The 25302-nt window shown below is 46.4% G+C and overlaps 1 protein-coding gene across 5 annotated transcripts in view; it reads right to left on the reverse strand.

The window, feature by feature from the left end:
• Positions 1–17174, reverse strand: part of EPS8 (EGFR pathway substrate 8, signaling adaptor) — a 148898-nt gene extending 131724 nt beyond the window's left edge. For 3 of the 5 annotated variants that reach the window (XR_014502608.1, XR_014502609.1, XM_083401969.1), the window contains exon 1: positions 16668–17174. The gene's annotated coding sequence lies outside the window, so the exon portion shown is untranslated. The remainder of the gene's footprint in view (positions 1–16667) is intronic. The other 2 variants (XR_014502610.1, XM_083401967.1) reach the window with 1 other exon arrangement.
• Between the last annotated feature and the right edge of the window lie 8128 nt (positions 17175–25302).

Consider the following 25302-nt stretch of genomic DNA (forward strand, 5'->3'; position numbering starts at 1 on the left):
GCAAACTGGCCACCAGTTTCCATCCTCCACAACTCCCCAGGGTCAATTAAGAGTGGGGGGTGTGGGTGAGAAAATGGCAGCTGCCATTAAAAAAATGGTGGTGAGTACTTGGGAGAAAATTCTGTAAACTGATATTTTCAAGAGGTAAAGGAAGAAGTGGGAAAAAGAAAAAAAGGAAAGTCTCCGGAATTGTCTCAGAAAAGCACTTCCTGATAAATGTTGACTCGGCTGCAATTAGACTACGTGAATCTGCTTTTATTTGCCATCAGGTCTCTGGCCCACCTGGCTCACTGCCGACTGCCAAGAATGACTCTGCACCTCTTTTAAAGTGATATTCTAGTGTGGCAGCACACAAACTTTGGAAGTTCCTGCCTGTTGATATCAGGTGCAATGCACTCTTTTAGGTGCATTTGTGTTCAGACAAGCCTATCCAGATATGTAGTCCTTTGACAGGTATTTTAATCTGGTTTTTAGCTTATTGTATTTTGTTTTTTATGAAGTATATACCACTTGATTGTAAACTAAACTAAAAAAACAACAACCCTCAAAGTGGTTTACAAAAAGAATAAAACAAATTACCTGTAAAAATAGTTAAAAGCAACTATTTAAAACATTCAAAAATAATTGAAAACAACAATAAGCTAAAAACTAGTGTTAGGTGACTTTAAAGGAAGGTGCCAGCCCAATGCAGAGATGCCAATCAGCAGAAATTAAGGCATGTTGGTTAAATGCAACCCAGTAACTTAACTAGCATCTATTCAAGATTTTTAAATTTCACCCTCTCTCTCCAGTTGGGAGTTCAAGGCAGCTACAATCAACAGATAGCATTATACAAAGTTAACGCATTGCTAAAACCATGAAGCCATAACAGCAACAATTTAGCGGCAAATAATATTGGTTACACTGTGCCTAAAAATAGTTCTGCCTCTTTATACAAACACCTAGCCAGTAAGGAAACATCTTCTGCAGCCTCCTGCTATATACAGCATCCCCCAACTCATCCCACTGGCCAGATACATGTTGTCTCAAGCCAACAGCTGAGACTTCAAATACGTAATAAATCTCACAGCAATTTAGCTAATCAGTAATGGCAGAGCAATAAAAACACAGTACACGTAGAAGAATAATCATCTAATAACAGAGCAGTAAAAGTACAAGAAAACAATAAACTGATAATAGGAAACAAAACAAAACAAAACAAAACAAAAGGTTGGATTTTACCTTCTTTGGAAGCAATATGCACAAATAGGGAATCTGTGTATTAATGTTATTCATCATTGTCATCACCATCACTGGTAAGCCACCATATCAAGGTGATCTACACATAATGACCTTCTTTTTGCATGGCAATTCCCATCATCCCCAAAAGCTGAGAGGGCCAAAGGTTCCCCATCCCTGACTTGGGAACTGTAGCTTGTTAAGGGCGCTGGGAATTGCAGTGGAAAACTACAGATCCCAAGATTCTTTGGGGGAAGCACATGTGTGGAACTGCACTGTTCGTCTCCCATCTCTGCATCTCTCAAACAAGCAGAGAGTGATGTGCAACTGGAACATCTTGCACCCAAAGGGGATGCTGTTTTGTTCTGGGTTTGGTTTTTTTTTTTTAAGCTGTCTTCCCTTCATCAGTGAACTGACAGTTATATGTACCAAAGGTGTGCAACTCCCCTTCAGCTATTTTCCACAGCACATCTGCAAGATAAGGTAAAGGTAAAGGTACCCCTGCCCGTACGGGCCAGTCTTGACAGACTCTAGGGTTGTGCACTCATCTCACTCTAAAGGCCGGGAGCCAGCGCTGTCCGCAAACACTTCCGGGGCACGTGGCCAGCGTGACAAGCTGCATCTGGCGAGCCAGTGCAGCACACGGAACGCCGTTTACCTTCCCGCTAGTAAGCGGTCCCTATTTATCTACTTGCACCCGAGGGTGCTTTCGAACTGCTAGGTTGGCAGGCGCTGGGACCGAGCGACGGGAGCGCACCCCGCCGCGGGGTTTCGAACCGCCGACCATGCGATCGGCAAGTCCTAGGCGCTGAGGCTTTAACCCACAGCGCCACCCGCGTCCCACTGCAAGATACATCTTGCCAAAATGAGCAAGGAGGAGTTTGAAAAGGTGGTTTATACAGGGGGCTCCAAATGCGTCTTCTTTTAATAAAGAGTCGCTCCTGTCTTTTCAACAGGGGCACATCATATAGAAATTCAATACTCCTTGCCGCTGTATTCCAAAGGAGAGGGGGGAAATTGAGTTTTTAGATATGCAGAAGTTCTGCCAGAAACAACAAAAAGTGGCCACACAAACAAGAATGCCCGTGTGAGTGTTGTATATTTGTCATTGTTTTCATTCATACACACAGAGAGAGATTCTAGCAGCTAGGCCATAGACAATGTACAACAAGAGTCTTCTGCAAAATTAACTCAATACAGCTGGGAAAAACTGATGAACAAAACATATGCTCAATCACTGGAATAGATATTGTTACCCTCTTTCCATAGTGTAGTCCCTGGAAAAAAAATGAATCTAATCCAATTGGACGCTGTTGCCTGCCGCAAAGTTAAACTATTAACAATGTTAAGTTAAAGCAGGAGTGGCAGATTTCAATCTTGTGTGGTCTCCCTTTCTCCTCTGCCCCCCTACAAAGCAAGAATAAATTATTATTATTTATTTATACCCCGCCCATCTGGCTGGGTTTCCCCAGCCATTCTGGGCGGCTTCCAACAAAATATAGCAAGAACCTATAGCAAGGATTCCTTAATAGTAATAGCTAAGGTGCAACCAACTGATTCACCAACCTGATGTTTTGGATTACAACTCCCATCCCACCAAGTTGGAAAAGGCTGAATGAATTAATAGCAATCCTCAGTTTGCATTCTTGCTTACGCCAAGTTTGTTGTTGGTTCGGACCAAATCTAGCACTGCAAGCCCATATGAATGATGCCATCTACAGAGTTAGACAATACAGCGTTTTACATCAGCTGAATGAGTTTTCCAGGATTTCAGACAGGAGTCTCTCCCCGTTCTGCTTGGGGATGCTGAGGATCCTCTCTGGGAACTTTTGCATGCAAAAATGCCTGCTCTGCCACCCAGGAAGTTAAGGAAGTTGGTCCATCGGAAATTGGCCAGCAGCAAATCGGCAGAACCGAGTCTATATTCTACCCGCTCCCAAGTTAGAAATCTCAACAGCAACAAATGGAAGACTACAAACACAAAGAATTAGTTAAAGAGATGGATATATACAACTGTGAAACTATATGTTCCCAAATATATGCTATACTGTTGTTGTTTAGTTGTTTAGTCATGTCCGACTCTTCATGACTCCATGGACCAGAGCACGCCAGGCACTCCTGTCTTCCACTGCCTCCCACAGTTTGGTCAGACTCATGTTCGTAGCTTCGAGAACACTGTCCAGCCATCTCGTCCTCTGTCGTCCCCTTCTCCTTGTGCCCTCCATCTTTCCCAGCATCAGGGTCTTTTCCAGGGAGTCTTCTCTTCTCATGAGGTGGCCAAAGTATTGGAGTCTCAGCTTCAGGATCTGTCCTTCCAGTGAGCACTCAGGGCTGATTTCCTTAAGAAAGGATATGTTTGATCTTCTTGCAGTCCATGGGACTCTCAAGAGTCTCCTCCAGCACCATAATTCAAAAGCATCAATTCTTCGGCAATCAATTCTTGTAGCTATACTACAAGAAGCAAATATTAAAAATGCAAGGTCTTCTTGGAAACCTCTTTGCCAATTAAGAGCACCTCTGAACTTCTGGATCAAAAGCCATACCTTTTATTTTTAAAACGTAAGATTCTTAAACAGAGACATTAAGAGCTCTGGAAGTCATTCTTAAGCCACAATCTCCCTGCCATAATCCATCAGTGACCAAGCTGGACCTAGCAATAAGCAACTTTGGGGGCAATTACGCACACAGTAGGGTCTGCAATAAAATGTAGCTTATTCCTTGTTGTCGTTACTGTTCCCAGAAAACCTCAACAAACTACACTGCCCAGAATTCTTTGAGAGGGAATGTGCTTCAAATATGATTTAAAGGTACAGAATGTGTGCCACCTTAGTTTTTTGTTTTGTTTTTAATTGCTCATTTCTCAGTGTGGGGACCAACTTTTATTTTCTCAGACGTGCCGCAACACCTACAAATTCATTGCAAAAGCAGCCTCCCTCCTTACATACGCACAGCATGTTCTGATATTTTTCTTAAAGCCATTACTCAGTGATTGCTAAATACACACACATGACTCAAATGACAACTAATTTGAGTGCAAGAGCTCACGGGGCATACATTTTCTTATGCAAATGATTGCTCTGGGCAGATTAATATCTTTTCAATGCTAAAAAAAGAGATCTCAGCAACTTAATTCTCAAAATGTGAAATGTCACTTCCATCCCACTGGAAAAAAAAGGGGGGGATACAGTAAATCATCTCTCTTCTTCTAATCATGACATATAGTTCATTAAGGAGACTGAATCGTAATAAGTAGATGTGCAGGTGCAGCCTTTTCCAAGAAAGAACGTATGCAATGTATTTAGTCCCAAAGAGGAAACAAAGTCCTCTCACTGCATATGACACATGCCAGGTATAAAATGAGTCATCCTAGATAGTAATAGCTAGATCATTCTCCAAGGAAGGATCCACAGGCAGCCAAAACAGCACCATCAACCTACCATTCAAGAAGTGTTAGAAAGTCAGATATATAAGCTAATCACCAAATGGAACCTTAAACCCAATTTACAGTTGCCATAATAATAATAATAATTTATTATTTATACCCCAGCCACTCTGGGCGGCTTCCAACAAAGTATTAAAATACAGTGGTCTGTTAAGCATTAAAAGCTTCCCTAAACAGGGCTGCCTTCAAATGTCTTCTAAAAGTCTGGTAGTTGTAATTCTCTTTGATATCTGATGGGAGGGCGTTCCACAGGGTGGGTGCCACCACCGAGAAGGCCCTCTGCCTGGTTCCCTGTAACTTGGCTTCTTGTAGCGAGGGAACTGCCAGAAGGCCCTTGGTGCTGGACCTCAGTGTCTGGGTAGAACGATAGGGGTGGAGACGCTCCTTCAGGCATACTGGACCGAGGCTGTTTAGGGCTTTAAAGGTCAGCACCAACACTTTGAATTGTACTCGGAAACGTAATAGGAGCCAATGTAGGTCTTTCAGGGCCGGTGTTATGTGGTCTTGGAGGCTGCTCCCCGTCACCAGTCTGGCTGCCGCATTCTGGATTAGTTGTAGTTTCTGGGTCACCTTCAAAGGTAGCCCCACGTAGAGCACATTGCAGTAATCCAAGCGAGAGATAACAAGAGCATGCACCACTCTGATGAGACAGTCCGCGGGCAGGTAGGGTCTCAGCCTGCGCACCATATGGAGCTGGTAAACAGCTGCCCTGGACACAGAATTGACCTGTACCTCCATGGACAGCTGTGAGTCCAAAATGACTCCCAGGCTGCGCACCTGGTCCTTCAGGGGCACAGTTACTCCATTCAGGACCAGAGAGTCCTCCACACCTGCCACAACAGAATGTCTAGGCACCATTTCTCCCTGTCCCCTAACTGTTGTTGCTGCTGCTGCTATTGCTGTTGTTCATTTCAATCTATACCATTTTAAATAAAAAATCTCAAAGTAGTTTACAACACATTGAAACATCAAATAAAACAATCCAGAAGAAAACAATTTCAAGCTTCAATGAAGATATTTCAGATCCTTCTCTAAGTGATATTTTGCTTTCTCCATATTCATTTACCTACCTAATTTATACAGCTGCCCCATAGCAGAAGGACTCTAGCAAACCAATGTTATGTAGTGGTTAGAGTGTTGGACTAGAGGACCCTAAGAGATCAGGGTTCAAATCTCCACTCAGCCATGAAGCTCACTGGGTGACCTTGGGTCAGTCACAGAAACTGGAACAGGTCCAACTGCGAAAACATGGAGATCTCTGGATGCCAGGCTGTCATCCCATCAGCTCCAACCAGCATGACCAGTGGTGAGCAGAGTTCGAAATTAGCCAGGCGCCAGGCGCATTTTGCACTTATCGGCCACTTGTGATCAAGTGAAGATGCCTGGTGATCATTGGGTCTTGCCAGTTTTCATACACTAATACCACATCCTGTAGAATTCTATCAGTTATATTTCATCCACACAATCAGAGTGAATTTCTGGGTGGGGTGTGTGTGAAATGCTTTTCCTGTGCAGCCTAAGCAAGAGCAGTGAACAACGTCATAGTTAATTGTTGCAGCTTGTCCTCACCACACTGCCCTGCTCACAGTTGTGAAGAATATTCCCAAGTTGTGAATGGTCCGTGTTACCATTAAGAAAAAGGGGTAGGAGTAGGCCAGGGCTCAGCAAACTTTTTCAGCAGGGGGCCGGGTCCACTGTCCCTCAGACCTTGTGGGGGGCTGGACTATATGCCCCACAAATAACCCAGAGATGCATTTTAAGTAAAAGGACACATTCTACTCATATAAAAACACACTGATCCCCCCGGGCCTTAGTTTGCCTACCCATGGAATGGGCCAATACAGTTGTACCTTGGATCCCACACACCTTCGTACTTGGACATTTGGCTACCAAACACCGCAACTCCGGAAGTGAGTGTTCCGATTTGCGAAAGTGTTTTGGAACCCAAATGTCTGATGGGGCTTCCATGGCTTTCGGTTGACTGCAGGAGCTTCCTGCGGCCAATCAGAAGTGACACCTTGGTTTCTGAATGTTCTGGAAGTCGAATGGACTTCCGGAACGCAGTGGCATAGTGTGGGGGGTGCAGTGGGGCCGGGCGCACCGGGCGCAACATCTGGGAGGGGGCGCTCGCACTCGCAGCTCTCTGCCCCTACCTGGCTCACTCACTCTCTCTCACTGCAGTGCTGGCTGTGCAAATCCGATCTGAGCCGCCGGGTCGCCGCCCACTGTGGAGGGGAGGGTGCCAGGCATGCGGTGCGGTGCGGAGAGAGAGTGAGGCACTATCTGGGGGAGGGACAGTGCAGCGGGGGGGGGGGGCGCAAATTACTTGCCTTGCCCCGGGTTAGGGGGCGCAAATTACTTGCCTTGCCCCGGGTGCTGACAACCCACGCTATGCCACTGCCGGAACAGATACCGTTCTACTTCCAAGGTATGACTGTATATAAATATTTGGACTGTCCCTGGATCAAATGACTTTTCTTCTTTAAGTTCTCAAAGTTCTTAAATGAGCTCAAGGTTGTCATCTGAACTAGCCAGATGTTTAACTGAGAATCATGGTCAGTCAAAATAAGGCTTTGGAGCCATCTTGCCAAAAAAATGGCAACTAGACACTTTATTTTGCCAACTGTAACCTTGGTTTGAAGAGCCATTTGGCGCCTAGCTTATACATCTGCGTTTCTAACACTGGATGATGGGAGTTGTAGTCCAACATCTCAAGGGCGTTACTAACAGAAGGCACCGCTGATCAAAAGTGAAGCACAGAAGACCAATGTTAGAGCAAAACAGCCATCTCATCAAAGCAGCAGGAGGTTCTCCTAATGATTATGGATCCCTCACTTTGGCAGGCGTATCCTTACAGAGCTGGCTTCTGTTTGGCAACAGAAATCAAGAATTTAAATCAAGAACCTAGAAGGTCATCTGTCAACAAATTGCTCTGATGTGCTGCTGCAGCCATGAGAAGCACGCTACTCTCTCATGCCTCGCTCACTTCAGGGCAGATTTGGCAGGTAGTCAATAAGTTGACGATAAAACCATCATCGCTTTAGCTCTAGCCTTCTCATTATATTGAATGCTATACTCCAGAGCAGGGGTCAGCAAACTTTTTCAGTAGGGGGCCGGTCCACTGTCACTCAGACCTTGTGGGGGGCTGGACTATATTTTGAAAAAAATTATGAACAAATTCCATGTCCCACAAATAACCCAGAGATGCATTTTAAATACAGTGGTACCTCAGGTTACAGACCCTTCAGGTTACAGACTCCGTTAACCCAGAAATAGTACCTCGGGTTAAGAACTTTGCTTCAGGATGAGAACAGAAATTGCACGGGGGTGGCACGACGGCAGCGGGAGGCCCCATTAGCTAAAGTGGTACCTCAGGTTAAGAAGAGTTTCAGGTTAAGAACAGACCTCCAGAATGAATTAAGTTCTTAACCCGAGGTAACACTGTAAAAGCACACATTCTACTCATGTAAAAACATGCTGATTCCCGAACCGTCCGCGGGCCAGATTTAGAAGGCAATTGGGCCGGATCCAGCCCCCAGGCCGTAGTTTGCCTACCCATGCTCCAGAGAGCACCAGGAAACTCTTGTTAGGGGGCTTTACTCAGCCCACCCCCCAAAAGAACAACAATCTGGACCCGCCCCTGTCTCTCAGCCTAACCTACCTCACAGGGTTGTGGTGGGGGTTAAATGGAAGGAGGCGAACAATGCACCTTGGAGACAAAAGTAGGGTATAAATGCAATAAATGATGATGATGATGGAAGAAGTGCAATAGCATTCAGTTCCTTCAAGGCAAAGGAAGCAGGAGCCTGTGGGGAGGGGAAAAAATACCTCGAAATCCAATGAACCAACCCGAAATGTCACAAAATAGTGGCAAGAACAGGGAACGGCCATCACACCTGTCCCAGAATTCCCTACTTCCATTCCCCAGTGACTCCCTGCTAACCATGGTTTGCACATTCTGGCTAAGGTGAGAACTATGGATAGTCTTAACCATAGCCAAGATGGCGTCAAGGAGGGAGGGGGCATTTTGTGTAAGAGGTAAGTCACTTGGGGGAGGGAACACACTATCACACAGCCCTCTCAAAACCTTTTAACCCCGGTTAAGAGGTTGAGGCAAGACATCTGTACCCATCCGAAGCAAATCCTAACCAATTCCCTTTGGGCAGAAACGAACCAGTTTACTGTGTTTATTTCCGGTAGAGTGCGTAGCAGCTGCCCTCTGGTGCTAGGCATATTTCTAAAAATCCTAAAAATGGGTACTTGAATTCTCCCTTTTGTACTACAATCTTCCCCACCCACCCTACAGAGTGTTCCTGATGGCTTGGGCTAATATAATTAGCCAATTTGAATGTCCTGTAAAATTAACATCCCTTTGCATTTCCAGCTGCACTGGTAACAGTTCAGAAATGGCTTAGGTCAAAAAGACTTCGCTCACAAATGAATAGCTCCTCTTTGAAACCATTTTTAATGCTTTTCACTGTCTGATGGGGAAAGGGCGAGTTGTTCTACCTGCATAGCTTGGTCAAATCAAAACCCTCCTCTTCTCCCTAACATCTTCCCTTCTCCTTATAGCAGAGTGTCTGTATTCCCTTTCAAGCAAGCTGTTTAGATGCGATAAGGCGCCTGAATTTTAATAGAAAACACACTTTCTAAGTCAAAGGGGTGGGGTTTTTTTTAATGGAACAGGTCTCTAAAAACACATAAAACTAATTGCAATCCATACTATGTATTTCCCCCACACTCTACACACAGAAAGCACACACCCATTTCCAAAAGGGAGAAAGAAAAGAGATGTCTCTTAGAAAATATCATGAACAAAAGTGCCGTTTATAGCCAGTGACCATAAAACAAATTTGCATGCTGTTTAGTACAAATCACATGTCACTCGGTGCTGTACTGATAGAGGAACATGAATGCATAAAAGATCCCTTTTGCATTACATTCGGGTAACTGGAGAGGCTGTTTGTGTACTATATAGGTAAGAAAACTCTGCTTCTTCTGCCGCTATCCATCCACATGTTGCTCAGACATGTACAGTTGATCCCCGCTTTTCAGCACATCACAGAAAACCATCACCTCCCAATGGCCAGCGCATAAATGTTTCCAATGAAGCAGGAGCACAACTTGCTCTCAAGGCGCATTGATCTATTTTGCACATCCTCCAAAAGTCCTGCAGCTAGGAGCATAATGAGCAGGCATCCCCAGGTCCATAGGAATGCAGAATTCAGCTCCGTGCAAATCGTCAGGTTCCCATTACAAAGAAACAAGATTTGACAGCTCTTACAGCTGCCAAAATACGTTTAGAAACGAGAGAGCAATGCAGAATGAAATCCCAGGACCCAGTGGGATGGCAGCATAGGAATGTATATTGCTTGCATGCACAGGGCCCTGTGGAAGAGAATTTGCCTCATTGTTTGAAAGGTATATTGTTTTCTCTGCAGGATCCATTGGCGAGGAAACCATTCTGAATGTGTGAGTAAGCAGGCCACACAGGCTTGTGGCAGCGATCCATACCTCGCAAAACGAGCAGTGAGCAGGAGAAGAATGGACCTACTACACACAGGCTTCAAGATCCAGATGCAAAAAAACCCAGCAGCACCATATATACCCAGCCGCCAGATCTGTTTCTGCACACAGAGGTCTCTCCACCCAGCCATCAACAGATGTATCCCAGCGACCACATCACACCAAGTAAGACACAAGAATCATCTTACACCTTCAACCAAATCTGGAATTTTCAATTCAATGGGGCAAGTGGGACTGCACTCCTACAGTAACTGGCTCTTCCATACAGACTCTGGATTAACACATAATACTAAACCACAGGCTGGTGTGACGGGTACCCTGCCCAGCAACTTAACCTATAACTCCTCTCCTCTGGGCAGCTGCTGCAGCTGCCTCTGATCTCTGATCTGTCTCCCCACCCCACCCCACCCCACATGGGCCTGGGTCTTGTCTGTCCACTCCCAACTGCAAGGGCTGGTGGACTGGCTGGGCTCCCTCACCCACTTGCTTGCTTGCTCCGAGGTCACCTTGGCTCCTGGCAACCAGCACCCAATGACCAGTCCAAAGAGGCATCATTCGCCTGCGGAGCTTGTGGCCAGGGCGGCTGCAACAAACAGTTCTGCAAGCCATGGGGAGGCAGAGATGCGAGAGGGCATTGGAGAAGGGAGGGAAGGAAAGAGGGACAGAGGCCAGTGTTGCCTACGGTACCCCTGGCCATCGTTCAAGGCACCTCAGGGTGCCACGGCACACTGCTTGAAAACCACTGTCATAGATAAACCAGGCCTGTGTGCAGACAAGCTATGTCTATGTAGTCACTCTTCTGTGCCTTGTAAAGAGAGCATCAGCAGAGAGAGCTGAACAACAGGCAGAGGATGAGGACAGGTACAATTCTGCCCACAAGCACTGCCCCCTGCTTCCTCTGATCTGATTAGCTAAACAGGGATAGAGTTGTTACGGACACTGCAAGAGCAGGAACGCTCATTGTTCTGGCCTGCTATTGAGAAACGATGGGATAAAACTCTACTTCCTCTCCTCAAAGTGAAAGCGATAGGTGCGCCAATCGCACCCGTGCCAGAAATGCTGCACTTTTCAAGCAGACCAGGTGTAAGTATCGATAAGGCAGGCACTGTTATCTCACAGCATCCAACGCTGCACTAGAGAATGGGTGCATTTTGTTTAGACTTGTGACATTTCCCGATCTTAGCTTTTCCTGAAGCCACCGTAGATGCAACTTAAGAAGAAGCAGCTCATTTTTCTAGTGCTGACGTCGATGTCCGGTGGCTGAAGAGATACCAGCTAGTATCGTACTTTTCTATCTGTTTGGCTGCTGTGCAGTTGGTACCAAGAAGGCTGACGTGGGTGTCAGTTTTAGAAGCGAATTTGGGCAGGAGAAGGGATGCAATTTGTCATCAGCAACAATTCAGCGGATATTTATTTACTTTTGTTTATTTTGTTTTATTTCATTGATATCCCACCCTTTTCTTCCAGGAGCTCAAGGTGGAATACATGGTTCATCCACATTTCATGAGACACTCGTGGAAGGAACATTGAAACCTCTTTGCCTACCTTGTAGTGTACACATACCTTCCAACATTTCTCCAATGAAAATAGGGATATCCTATCCTATCCTATCCTATCCTATCCTATCCTATCCTATCCTTCCTTCCATCCATTTATTTATTTATTTATTTATTTATACATACATACATACATACATACATACATACTAGGTGGCTTCCAACATATATCAAAACATAATAAAACATTGAACATTTTTTTAAAAAGCTCCCTACACAGTGGTACCTTGGTTCTCGTACTTAATCTGTTCCGGGAGTCCGTTCGACTCCCCAAACTGTTCAAAAACCAAGGCACAACTTCTGATTGGCTGCAGGAGCTTCCTGCACTCAAGCAGAAGCCGTGTTGGATGTTTGGCTTCCGAAAAACGTTCACAAACCAGAACACTTACTTCCAGGTTTGCGGTATTCAGGAGCCGATTTGTTTGACAACTAAGCCGTTTGAGACCCAAGGCACCACTGCACAGTGGTACCTCTGGTTGCAAACGGGATCCATTCTGGACACCCATTTGCAACCTGAAATGAATGCAACCCGTGTCTGTAGGTTGTGATTTGCTGCTTCTGCGCATGCGCAACGTCATTTTGCGTGTCTGCGAATGCGCAAGCGGCGAAACCCGGAAGTAACCCTTTCTGGTACTTCCGGGTCGCCGTGGGACGCAACCTGAAAAGGCTCAACCTGAAGCAAACGTAACATGAGGTATGACTGTATAGGGCTGCTTTCAAATGTCTTCCAAAGATTGTAAAGTTACTTATTTCCTTGGCTCAGGGGTCGCATAACTCCATACCATCCAACATTTATCTGATGAAAATAGGGATGTCCTACCATACACTTCACTATTTCTCTGATGAAAACAAGGGCATTCTAAGGAAAAGTGGGACATTCCAGGGTCAAATCAGAAACTGGAGCTGCTTCTGTAAATCTGGGGCTGTCCCTGGAAAATAGGGACATTTTGAGGGTCTGGTGTACAGCCCAGAAAACGCTTTATTGCTCCGTTTTGCTGAATGCTAAGCAGGCTCTCAGGAAATGAAGGGGGTTTGGGGGACGGGGGAATCCAGAAGCAAATTGTTTTCATGCCCAGGTTTGAGCTCTGTAAAGAAATTGGCCCAGACAGACGTTCTATTCAGGATGTCCATATTAAGGGAATCAAAACCCAGGAGATGAGAGCTAGCACCATTCATTCCCTTGCCGATCAGAAGGATTCAGATGGAGTCGAGCGTGTGACCCTTCCCTGTAATGGGCTGCAGTTCAAAAAGTGTCAGGATGATTTTCCTCCTGGCTGGCAGCCACAGGCAGGTTGAGAAGAGAGATTCTGCTACAGTTGGAGAAAGAGCTTTACAAAAAGTCTCCATTCAGCTTGGAGAAACCAGAAAGTCGTTCCACCTCTTAAAAGGAGATCAAGTAACTTCTCTGAGGTCTTTTGCCAGCAACAGCAAGCAAGGAAAACGTGGGAATTTTGATTCTCAAGCCCGATACCAAAGCAAAGGCTGACCCTGGGTTCACTGTACAATTGCTAACTCAACCAAGGCATCATTTAATACGGAATCGAGCATCTATTTTAAGTAATCGGAAATAAAAAGCTACAAAGTATCTAGCCGTGGCATGCGCTTGTATTCCTGTTTGAAAATCTCTATGCAATGTACAAAAAGAAAGAAACGCAAACACAACAAAACGATGCCACAAAAACAGAGATACAACACTAAACCCGGCAAAACAAAACTTTAAAGATGTAGAAACACATGCCAAAAACAGGAAGTCAGTACTGGCAGTGTCCCGTTCTCGTGGGTCGAGGGAAAAGAGATCCCTTTGCAAGACAGCTGAAGCAACTGACAGATTCTGCTTTGGGGTTTAGGTGTGGACAAGACATCAGGACAACTTGTGCAGCCCAAGCAAAAGCGGTCTGTGCTCAAATCCAGCACGGTGCAGACTGCCTCTGCTCCACCCACAATGCACTGATTTGCACCTTTCTCAGTTTGCATGAACGTAGTTTGGCAATAACAAGCATGCTCAGCCCCGCCCCCCGCCCCCAGTGACAGTCTGGAGGAAGCACCCTAACATTTCTACCAGAAAGAAATGGAAACTGCCTTTTACAGAACCACCTAGAGCAGGGGTCAGCAAACTTTTTCAGCAGGGGGCCGGTCCACTGTCCCTCAGACCTTGTGGGGGGCCGGGCTATATTTTGAAGAAAAATAATGAATGAATTCCTATGCCCCACATATAACCCAGAGATGCATTTTAAATAGAAGGACACAGTCTACTCAGGCAAAAACACGCTGATTCCCGGAACGTCCACAGGCCGGATTTAGAAGGCGTTTGGGCCGGATCCGGCCCCCGGGCCTTAGTTTGCCTACCCATAATCTTGAGTTAAGCCTCGGAGGCAAGCTACAGTGATGCTCAGGCTGAACCATAGTTGTTGAGTAGAGCAGAAACATTTCACCTTAAGTGCTAGAGACAGAAGCTGAGGTGGGAGGTCACAGGTGGAAGCATCGGTAAAGATACATTCATCTGACCCATCTCAAAAAAGATAGATAAAATCATCAATTCAACAACGGCAACAAAAGCCAACAATTGTGTGAATTGTCCATAGCAAAACTGGTCCCTTTATTTTGCATTTGTTCTGCCCCGACTAGAAAGTGCTTGCTGGTGCACAAAGAGTGATATCCAACATTAGAGTAAGCACAGTGGTTTCCAATAGGTCTACTCCAAGCATGTATTAGTTGGCTATCACTGCAAACCATTTTGCAAACTTTTAGGTACAAACCAAGGAACTGAAGGGAGGTCCTTGCCTACCTAGTTAATTATTGTCACCTTGTGGTCCCAGTATTTAACTTTTTGCTTGTGTTAGCTCAACGGCAAAGAACAGAAATACTTAGAAAGTTAACTTTCCATTTATTTTTAAATCAGAAAATTCACGCATACTATAGCAGGCTCAAGAATGTGACCGAAATCTTGTCACATGTTTGCATGACTCACCTTTTGGCCTGAGTGCTAAACACTGAACGGCAGCCTGCAAGGAGCAACAATTTGGCATATTGCATTGACTCCATCATCTTTTTTGGGGGAGGGCACTACCTTTTTGAGTTAAGACTCCCTGCTACAAATCCATCAGTTCCACCCATGGCAAAACATCAGGCTCCTGCTTCTAACATTGCCACGTGTTAATATCTGATGTTCTGTGATAAAGTTCAAGGCTGAAGTTGGTGGAGCTGCCTGTCATTACATATCTACAGAGCAGATAGAAACCACAATCGTAAAAAGACGCCCTACACAGTATATTTAACAATAATTACCCATGGGTGGCGCTGTGGGTAAAACCTCAGCGCCTAGGACTTGCCGATCGCATGGTCGGCGGTTCGAATCCCCGCGGCGGGGTGAGCTCCCGTCGTTTGGTCCCAGCTCCTGCCCACCTAGCAGTTCGAAAGCACCCTTAAGTGCAAGTAGATAATAAGCAACCGCTCTCAGTTTTGTACTCACAAACACTAATGCAGATTAATAAACAGACAGAGAGATGGAGAGCTCACCAAGGGCTGAAAATGGGTCACGCACCTTAGTCAAAATGGATGGTGGCTAATTGTGTTAAGAGCGACCATACATTTAAAGTGCACCCCCTCAAAAATTCTGTGAACTGTAGTTTACCCCCCAACAGAGCTATGATTCCCAGCACCCTTAACAAAAGACAGTTCTCATGATTCTTAGGAAGTGAGTGCTTGAAATGAATGGTGTGTACACAGCACAATAAGACATTCCCTGCGATTAGGAGCAGGGCAGAAAAAGTAGAAATATAGCTAGTTAGTTACTATTACATTTCTATATAAATGTAAATAAATATTCTCGAAGGACTTCCAGGCAGTATCTCCCTCCACACACACACACACACACAACAACAACAACAACCCTGCAAGGTAGAATAGGCCAAGAGACAGCAGCTGGCTCAAGGTCACACTGGCCCAGTGGGGATTTAAAGCCTAACCTCCCTGTCTGTTGCTCTAACCACTACACAACACTGCCTCAGCTGAGAACGAACACACAGAGGTATACATCTTTGGGGCAGCTTTTATTGCCCCTTCCCTGATTCTGAGAAGAATCTGGAGCATTAGCTGCTGTTAAAAGGCAATGCAATCCCCAGAGTTTAAAGGCTGCAGTCCTACGTCTACTCAGAAGGAGGTCCTCTTGCATTCAACGGGGCTTGCTCTCAGGTAAGTGGAATCAGGACTGCACAGCCTAATCGTGGAAAGATATAAAAGCTTTGGGGCGGGGGAGGAAGCTGGGATTTCCTCCAAGGAGCACATTTATCTACTCCAGGAAGCAATAAAAAGCCAGCAACTACAATCCTTCCCTAGTTGTTTTTTATATATATATAAAAACAAAACCAGCTGACAAGATAGATCACAGGTGTGGTAAGTGAGCGAGTGCTCAGGTTACAGGGGAAGGGAAGCCGAGCAGCGCACGTCTCGGCTGGACAGGGCGGCGGCGGGCGGGAGCGCCTGTTACTGAACCCGCGCCCCCTTCCATCTTTCACAAACACGCGCGGCCATTTCACACGTTACGCTTTTCACGAGCAGCGGACGCGGAGAAAGAGAAGGAGCAAAGGCGCGGGTCTCGGGAGCTCCAGGGCGGAAAATAGACGGGGGGGGCGTGGGTGTGGCACCAGCTTTCCCCCCTCTCCCCACCCCTTTGGAAAAAAAGGGAAACCCACCAAGAGACACCCCCCTCCAAAATCTTCCAGGAGAGCAGACGGCGCCCCCCACCCCCCGACGCTGTTCTTCGCACGCCCTCGACGCCCAGAGGGAGCATTAAAGCAGGGAAATGTGGATCTGGGCCCCAGCGGGGTTGGGGGCGACCCCCCCTCCAGCCTCTCTCCCCCCCCCCCGGATTGTGGGGGGAGGGACCCTTTCCCCGCTTCCCCCGACGCCTTTTGTGCGCCTCTTACCGCGCTGCTGGTTCCTTCCCCTCCGTTCAGCCGTCTCTCCTCTCCCTTCCTTCCCAGGGAGGACAAGAGCCGCCTGGTCCGCGCAGGGCGTCCGAGCCGACAGGCGGGGAGAGCGGCGAGGCTGCCGAGAGAGGAGCCGCCGACTGAAGCGCCCTCCGCACGGCCCGCTGCCGCTTCCAAAGTGCCCGCCTCTGCCTCGGCGGCTCGGTGCGCTCGGGGCTTCCCGCGGGCCGCAGCGCCCTCTCCTGGACGGCCCGGGCTTCGCTCGCTGGTGGACGAAACCCCGGGGAGGGGGGGGAGGAAGCGGCGCGGCCGTTCACACGTGCAGGATGCGCGTCGCGTGGTCTCGCCGCCGCGGCTGAGAAATGTGGATCCATGTGTGTGGAACTAAGTAAGAGGATTAGGGCGGCCGCCAGGGAGAGAAAGTTACCCTTACTGATCATTAGCAAAGTGCTGGATTTAAAATTGAGAAGATCCATGGGGGGGGGGGGGAGCATGAGCGTAGCCAAAGGGGGGCAGCTGCCCCCACTAAATCAAGTAAATAAATAAAAATATTTAACTAACTGACCAATCGCGTTGCAGATAGCTCGGTTCTGCCCCCGCCCCGTCTTAAATCCTGCCCCCCCCCCAAAATGAAGGCAACCCTGTTTAAGGAAGTTATTAATGTTTTGTGTTTTATCGTGTTTTTAATATTCTGTTGGGAGCCGCCCAGAGTGGCTGGGGAAACCCAGCCGGATGGGCTGGGTATAAATAATAAATTACTACTACTACTATTGTTTTATATAAAAAAAAATTATTATTATTTTAACACATCATTTTCAACAGTAATTCAACATACTTTTACATCTTACTCAATTTTTTTGACTTCCATCAGTCCTGTCTGAAAATTTCCCAATCTAATCTCTTAGTATGCATTTCTTATTTTCCCTATTACATTTCAAACTCATAACCAATATCTCTATCTTTTTCTACTTTGTAACACTTCGTATATTTCTCCTTACAAAACTTCTTGTGGTCCTACTGGCGTAATTTGTTGATTACAGTTGCTCTTCAAATAATTCATATACTTCTTCCAATCTTCTGTAAATCTCTGGTCCCGCAGGTTTCGAGTCCTTCCTGTCATTTTGTCCAATTCTGCATAGTCTATTAATTTCGCCTGCCATTCTTCTTTCTTCAGAATCCCTTCTTGCTTCCATTTCTGGGCTAACAATACTCTTGCCACTACTATTACTATTGTTGTTGTTGTTGTTGTTGTTGGCGCCATATTATGAAAGGTGACCCAACTCTCCCCCCCCCCCCCCCCCCGATTAATTCTAGCTGAAACTGAATGTGTGACATATGGAAGAGAGGGCTGCTAAGGGCTTCTCAAGACCAACTGTCCGATACCACAAGAGGGGAGACTGCTCTGATGGTTGGATCCTGCTTGCAGGTTTTCTGCAGGCATCTGGTTGGCTGTTGTGAGAACAGGATGCTAGACTAGATGGGCCCTTCTTGTGTGAATCCTGTGACAGGTGAATCAACTGAAAGGTGCTGGGAATAATAATAATAATAGTAATATTTGTACCAGGCCCATCTGGCTGGGTTTCCTCAGCCACTCTGGGCGGCTTCCAACAAAGATTAAAAATGCATTAAAATGTCACACATTAAAAACTTCCCTGAACAAGGCTGTCTTCAGATGTCTTCTAAATGTCAGGTAGTTGTTTATCTCTTTGACATCTGGTGGGAGGGCGTTCCACAGGGCGGGAGCCACTACTGAGAAGGCCTTCGGCCAGGTTCCCTGTAGCTTTGCTTCTCGCAGTGAGGGAACCACCAGAATGCCCTCGGCGCTGGACCTCAGCGTCTGGGCAGAACGATGGGGGTGGAGATGCTCCTTCAGGTATACTGGGCCAAGGCCGTTTAGGGCTTTAAAGGTCAGCACCAACACATTGAATTGTGCTTGGAAACGTACTGGGAGCCAGTGTAGGTCTTTCAAGACTGGTATTATGTGGTCTCGGCGGCTGCCCCCAGCCACCAGTCTAGCTGCTGCATTCTGGATTAGTTGTAGTTTCCGGGTCACCTTCAAAGGTGGCCCCACATAGAGCGCATTGCAGTAGTCCAAGCGGGAGATAACTAGAGCATGCACCTTGAGGCTACCTCAGCATTCTGCTTGGGGGGGTTGTATCCATGGTCCCCCTCCCCCATCTAGCCTGGTAGTCCTCACACGAGGGGTTTTGATGGGTCCTCAATTGCCCCCCCCCTTGCAGTCATGTATGGCAATGGCCCTGGTCCAGGCCTCTTCACTGCACCAGCCTGGGGGGTGGCGCAGAGAAAGGGCATTTCTCGCCCCTTTCCACCTTGCGTGGTGCAGTGGGTTTACTCTGAGTGTGACTGACTTTTGATCTCACCCTAAGATTGCTGCTACAATCCAGTGAATGCTTGGATGGGAATGAATCCCACGGAAGATTTACTTCTAAGGATTTCCATGCTAGAACACTGGGCTTGACTGGGCTTTGACCTGATCCAGCCTGGCTGATATTATGCTCTTGGGATGGAAAAAAGAAGAAGAGCTTGCATTGAAAGCAATTCATTCAGAGCATGTGATTTGCTGAGGGAATGGAATAGGGACTTTTGACAAACAGTCATAAAATCCAAAGTCCTTAGAGGCTTCTTTATATACTTAAAGCTAACATGTTTTATTGGGCTCCAAAGTGATGGTTGGAATGTACGGCTTCCTGCAAATCAGGTGTGGGGAACGTGATGCCCTCCAGATGTTAATGGACTACAACTCCCATTATAGAATTGTAGAGTTGCAATGCAGGAATCCGTATAGTAAAAGCTATGGTTTTCCCAGTAACGATGTATGGAAGTGAGAGCTGGACCATAAAGAAGGCTGATCGCTGAAGAATTGATGCTTTTGAATTATGGTGCTGGAGGAGACTCTTGAGAGTCCCATGGACTGCAAGAAGATCAAACCTATCCATTCTGAAGGAAATCAGCCCTGAGTGCTCACTGGAAGGACAGATCCTGAAGCTGAGGCTCCAATACTTTGGCCACCTCATGAGAAGAGAAGACTCCCTGGAAAAGACCCTGATGCTGGGAAAGATGGAGAGCACAAGGAGAAGGGGACGACAGAGGACGAGATGGTTGGACAGTGTTATCGAAGCTACCAGCATGAGTCTGACCAAACTTTGAGAGGCGGTGGAAGACAGGAGTGCCTGGCGTGCTCTGGTCCATGGGGTCACGAAGAGTCGGACACGACTAAACGACTAAACAACAACAACAATGCAGGAATCTGAAATAGACCATACATGGCAGACGGCCACTCAACCTCTGCTTTAAAACCTCCAGAGCCCACTACCTCTCATCCTTAGCCATTGGTCATGCTTTCTAGAACTGATGGGAGTTGTAGTTCAGCAGGATCTGGAGGGCGCCAGATTCCCCACCACTGCTACAAATCATTGGATCTACCTGGTCATTGTTACTTGAGATGTTGCCACAGGTTCTTTTGCTGTGGCTCATAAACTGCTGCATATAGCTAAACCAGACCTGCATATGCAAAGTGGCGATGCCTAGCCCTTCCAGTTGTTGTTACTGGACTACAATTCCCATCATTCCTCACTGTTGGTCGTATTAGCTAGCAGAGCTGATGGGAGATGGACTCAAAGCTTTGCAGCACATCCCTATGCATGTCTCCTTAGATGCAAATCCTGTTGGATTCAGTGGCACTTGCTTCCAAGTAGGCGTGCATAGGAATGCAGCCTAATTTCCTCTGAGCTCAATAGGATTGACCTCTAAATAAGCATGCACAGGATCATACCGTAAAGCAGACAGGAGGAACCTCATTCAGCTTGAGGGCCACTTTCTGAGCATCACCCAGGGACCACATGCTGGTGGTGGGAGGGGCCAGAGGTAAAAGTGGGTGGAGCAATGACTATAAAATTTACCTGTACAGAGCAGGCTAGTTTCTGCAGGCACTCAGACATCCCTCTGTCCTCCACCCAGGCAAACAAGAGACGTTATCAGAGTTCGAGGCCACCTTCCAGCCAGGCAAAAACATATATTTATTCATTCGTTTATTTCACAACATTCATTGACTGCTTGATTGTAACAAAAACTCAAATTGTTTTCCAAAAACAATAATATTATCAGCGGGGGGGGGGGGGGGACCCATGGGGAAGTATTTAAAACATACAAAAATAATTAAAATTAACAGTAAGAAGCAGAAAAAAGGTTAAAAGATGAAACAGTTTCTTCCTGTCTGAATTGGCCAGTGTGGTGTAGTGGTTAAGAGCGGTGGACTCATAATCTGGTGAATCCGGTTCGCTTCCCCGCTCCTCCACATGCAGCTGCTGGGTGACCTTGGGCCAGTCACACTTCTTTGAAGTCTCTCATCCTCTCAGGTGAGAGTGTTTGTTGTGGGGGAGGAAGGGAAAGGAGATTGTTAGCTGCTTTGAGACTCCTTCGGGTAGTAATAAAGCGGGATATCAAATCCAAACTCTTCTAATTAAACAAACATGATTCCAGCAGTTGCCAAGAAGAGTACAGTGAAGGTGCTTGGCTGTGGTCAATCAGCAGGGAGTTCCAGAGCCAGTGTGCAGAGCCAGTAAGAGGTGTCTGGCCAAGGGAGTGTGTGATCTGTGGTACGGTTTGAGGGTCACTCCAAGAGGCCTAGAAGGCTGCCGCGGGCATGAGATTCCTCGCCCCTACTCTAAAGCATCCAGATTATTTTCTCTCCCAATATTTATATTTGCCTTTCAGTTTCCTGCCGCTGCTGTGTTGTTGTTGTTGTTGTTTAATGAATCTAGATATACATAGCGGTAGAGATATCATATTGGTGTGACAGTTGTAATGATTAAAACCAAGCCAGGAACAATAGATTGCTTTCTCCTGTCTGCAAGACGGGGAGGGAGGTGAACAGCAAGAGGATAACATGCATTAAATGTGACAGTCACCCAATCGAAAGAGGGCTCTGGCTGGGCTCTTGTACACAACAAGAGCAGTTTTCAATTAACCCCTCTAGTTATAACTATAGAGCTGGTACGGCTCTTTGGAGAGGAATTCAAAACACTTCCAAATAAATGGGGTGGTCCCCCCTCTTTCAACTAATTTGATTCTCTTGGAGACAGAAGGTGAGCCGGTGGTGAAGGTAAATAAATTTGGCAGCTTCTTTCTTCACCGTGTGGATACGCTGCTCATAATGGGCCTAGCCTTGGAAGTATTCTCCCCTTCATAGGAACTATAGCTAAGCAGGAAGCTGTACTCCAGGTGAGTATTCTGACCAAGGCAGAATAATAATAATAATAATAATAATAATAATAATAATAATTTTTATTTATTTATATCCCACCCTTCCCGGTTCAAAAACCGGGCTCAGGGTGGCTAACAACAAATTTAAAGCACTTTAAAACACTTAATTATAAAAACAGCATAAAATACAGTATAAAAACATGAATGACAATAAAAATAAATAATAAATTAGATAATACCCAAGGCTAGCTGGCTGAGTTGGTCCTACTTGGGCCAGCGAGGAGGCCAGGGGAGAATTAGCTGTGGGGTCTCAGAGCGGGTGATCTTCATAAAAGGGGAGGGGGAGGGAAGGGAAGGGGAGGGGGGGGAAAGATCAGGCTGAATTCAAATTAAAGGCCAGGCAGAATACAGCAGGACTATTGCTTTCCTTGATCTGGACACTGATGTAACCTGGAATAGCATTAGCTTTTTTTGCTGCAGCATCACACTATAGGCTCATGCTAAGCTTGCGGTCCACTAAGACCCCCAGATCTTTTATCATATGTCGTACTATGTTCCTCGTTAAAATGGGCAAGGGCTGTTTTCATCAGTGGGCCCTGGTACCCACCCTGAGGGTGCTGCATGTTGACATTGGCCACAGTGCAGATTCCACAATGGGGACGCTTTCAGATAACTGCAGCCTAGCAAGGCACACAACTGGAGTGAGGTTCTGCTCCATAGTTTCCTTAGCTAGGTGGTTTATCCTGCCAAAGCTACTTTTACGACATTTGCCATCAGGCTGAGAATTTCCATCCCTGAAGGGGAACATTTCAAAATATATTAGGGAGTCTGCAAAAGGTATGATTGATTCACTGCACAGCAGTGGCAATAACATTAGTCAGGAAATAAAACCTTCACATTTACTCATCTTGATGTTCCAGGAGAGCGATTTGCTGCCTCTTATATTCTCATTCGTACATGCCTGGGAGTTTAACTATATTGTATTGACCTTATTCCAGCTCTATTCATCAGCCGCTCTCCTTCAGCGTGTAATGCGGGTCTGCGTCTCTTTCCATAATTTAGTATATTTGTCTCTTTCCAACGCCCTGTTGTACATTAAATTAACACTGAATTAATTAATTGGCGCGATGTTGATTAATTCACAAATCGCAGATTAAAATGTGGATTTAAAGACCGGCTCTTAATTAGAGCCATCTTTTTGTGGAAAGGTTTTGGAACGCACTGTGAATTGTTGTAGGTGATGTATGGACACCTCTTTTTTTAATTAAGGCGATGTTCTAGAGAGCCAGTGTGCGGCGAGGTGGGATGCAAAATGCTGGGTATGGATTTGAGAAAGCTAGACGGGCTTGAGATGGAGTAGGAAGAGTCAGCAGCTGGCAGCCTTGATGCAAAATCCGGCCCCCTGTGGGGCAATACCCAGACTCCCAGGTGGCAAGCTAGGAGCAAAGGAGAGCTATGGATGGAGCACTGGCTTGGGCAACATGGCAGGCTGGCAGGCTATTTTGGAGGAATAGTGTGTTAGCCATCCCCACCCTGTTCCTTTCTAGGGTTGCCAACTTTTGATCCTGCTCCTGTAGCTTTGCCTTTAACACCAGTGTCAGGGAACTGCCATCAGTGCCAGAGGGAGAGAGCAAAAGCCAGAGGGATTCCAGAGAGCGTCCAGGGATTGGGAGAAGCAGCCCATCTTCTGGGGAAGAGAATCAGTGTAGCACCAGTGGAGAAGGGGGGCAGATGGGGGAAGCGGCGAGGCGGTCCCATGACTCCTTGCCGGGGACCAGCGGGGAGAGTAGGGGTCCTCTGCTGCCTACGCCCTCCTTGTGCAGAAGGCTTTCGCGCAGAGACAATAGGAGGAGACTAGGCGTCAAAGAGCTTCTTTGCTGGAAGAAGTTTAAGAAACGCCCACTGACGGATTCTGCCAGCGATTGAGACAGAAAAGGTTCACTTAGGCAACCCAGCCAGGTGTTTGCACCCAGCAGGGGAGATAAGCACCGGTTTACGCACGAGCAACCCCTAGAACCATTACAACCAGCTTAGAATTATAGAATTGTAGACTTGGAAGGGTCAGTGTAGGAAACTCAGCTAAACATCCATGACAGATGGCCATCCAACCTCTGCTTAAAAACCTCCAGGGAAGGAGAGTCCACAACCTCCCGAGAGAGCCATTGAACAGCTTTTCCTGCAAGAAACTTCCTGTTTGGTTGGAATCTCCTTTCTTGAAACTTGAAGCCATTGGTTTGAGTCATGTCCTAGCCTCCAGAACAGGAGAAAACAAGCTTGTTCCCTCTCGACAGGCCACACAGTTAGTAAAGCTAAAGGTACCCTTGACGTTTGGTCCAGTTGCGGACAATTCTAGGGTTGCGCACTCATCTCACTCTATAGGCTGAGGGTGCCGGCATTTGTCCACAGACAGCTTCCGGGTCATGTGGCAGCATGACTAAGCTGCTTCTGGTGAACCAGAGCAGCGCACAGAAACACCGTTTACCTTTCCGCTGGAGCGGTACCTATTTATCTATTTGCACTTTGACGTTCTTTCGAATTGCTAGGTGGGCAGGAGCAGGGACCAAACAATTGTGGGGATTCAAACCACCAACCTTCTGATCAGCAAGCCCTAGGCTCAGTGGTTTAGACCACAGCGCCACCTGCGTCCCACCCACATAGTTACTATGTATTAATATAACATTTTTATATGTAACTTTGTATTTTTGTAACATTTTTTGTTTAAGTTGTCTGTTGTTGCTTTGGTTTTTTTGTATACTGCTTAGATATATATTTAATATATAAGGAGTTATCGAAATTAAATAATCAAATCAGGTGTTGAAAGTGTCACCTATTGAATCAAGAGGTATAACTCCCCCCACCCAAAAAAAATACTGGGATTGGAGGCAACATTTCAGTGAGAGGGAGACTTGAGTCATGCAGGCCTCACAAATCAGGCCCAGGCAGCTTACAGTGTCCTGGTACCCGGCAGGGTCTAATACTGCTAACTTAGGGAGGGTAGACAATTGTTACCCCCCACCTTCCAGTGTAACTTCACATCATTTTCCTTGTTTCAAAAATCCCAGTGGGAGGGGGAGGGAGGGAATGAGGTTTGTTGCACAAGAGCGCCAAATCAACTTTCATTGCTCAAGCAGAATTTTCGGTTTGTTATTGAATCCTGCTCAGAAATACAGCCGTCCCTCGGGTTACAGACGCTTCAGGTTACAAACTCCGCTAACCCAGAAATAGTACCTCGGGTTAAGAACTTTGCTTCAGGATGAGAACAGAAATCGGGTGGCGGCAGCAAGAGGCCCCATTAACTAAAGGGGTACCTCAGGTTAAGAACAGTTTCAGGTTAAGAACGGACCTCCGGAATGAATTAAGTTCTTAACCTGAGGTACCATTGTAGCCTAAAGAGTTTAAAAAAAGAAGA

Source organism: Podarcis tiliguerta (genome assembly GCF_965153285.1).
Source record: "Podarcis tiliguerta genome assembly, chromosome: 10".
NCBI classification, from domain to species: Eukaryota; Metazoa; Chordata; class Lepidosauria; order Squamata; family Lacertidae; genus Podarcis; species Podarcis tiliguerta.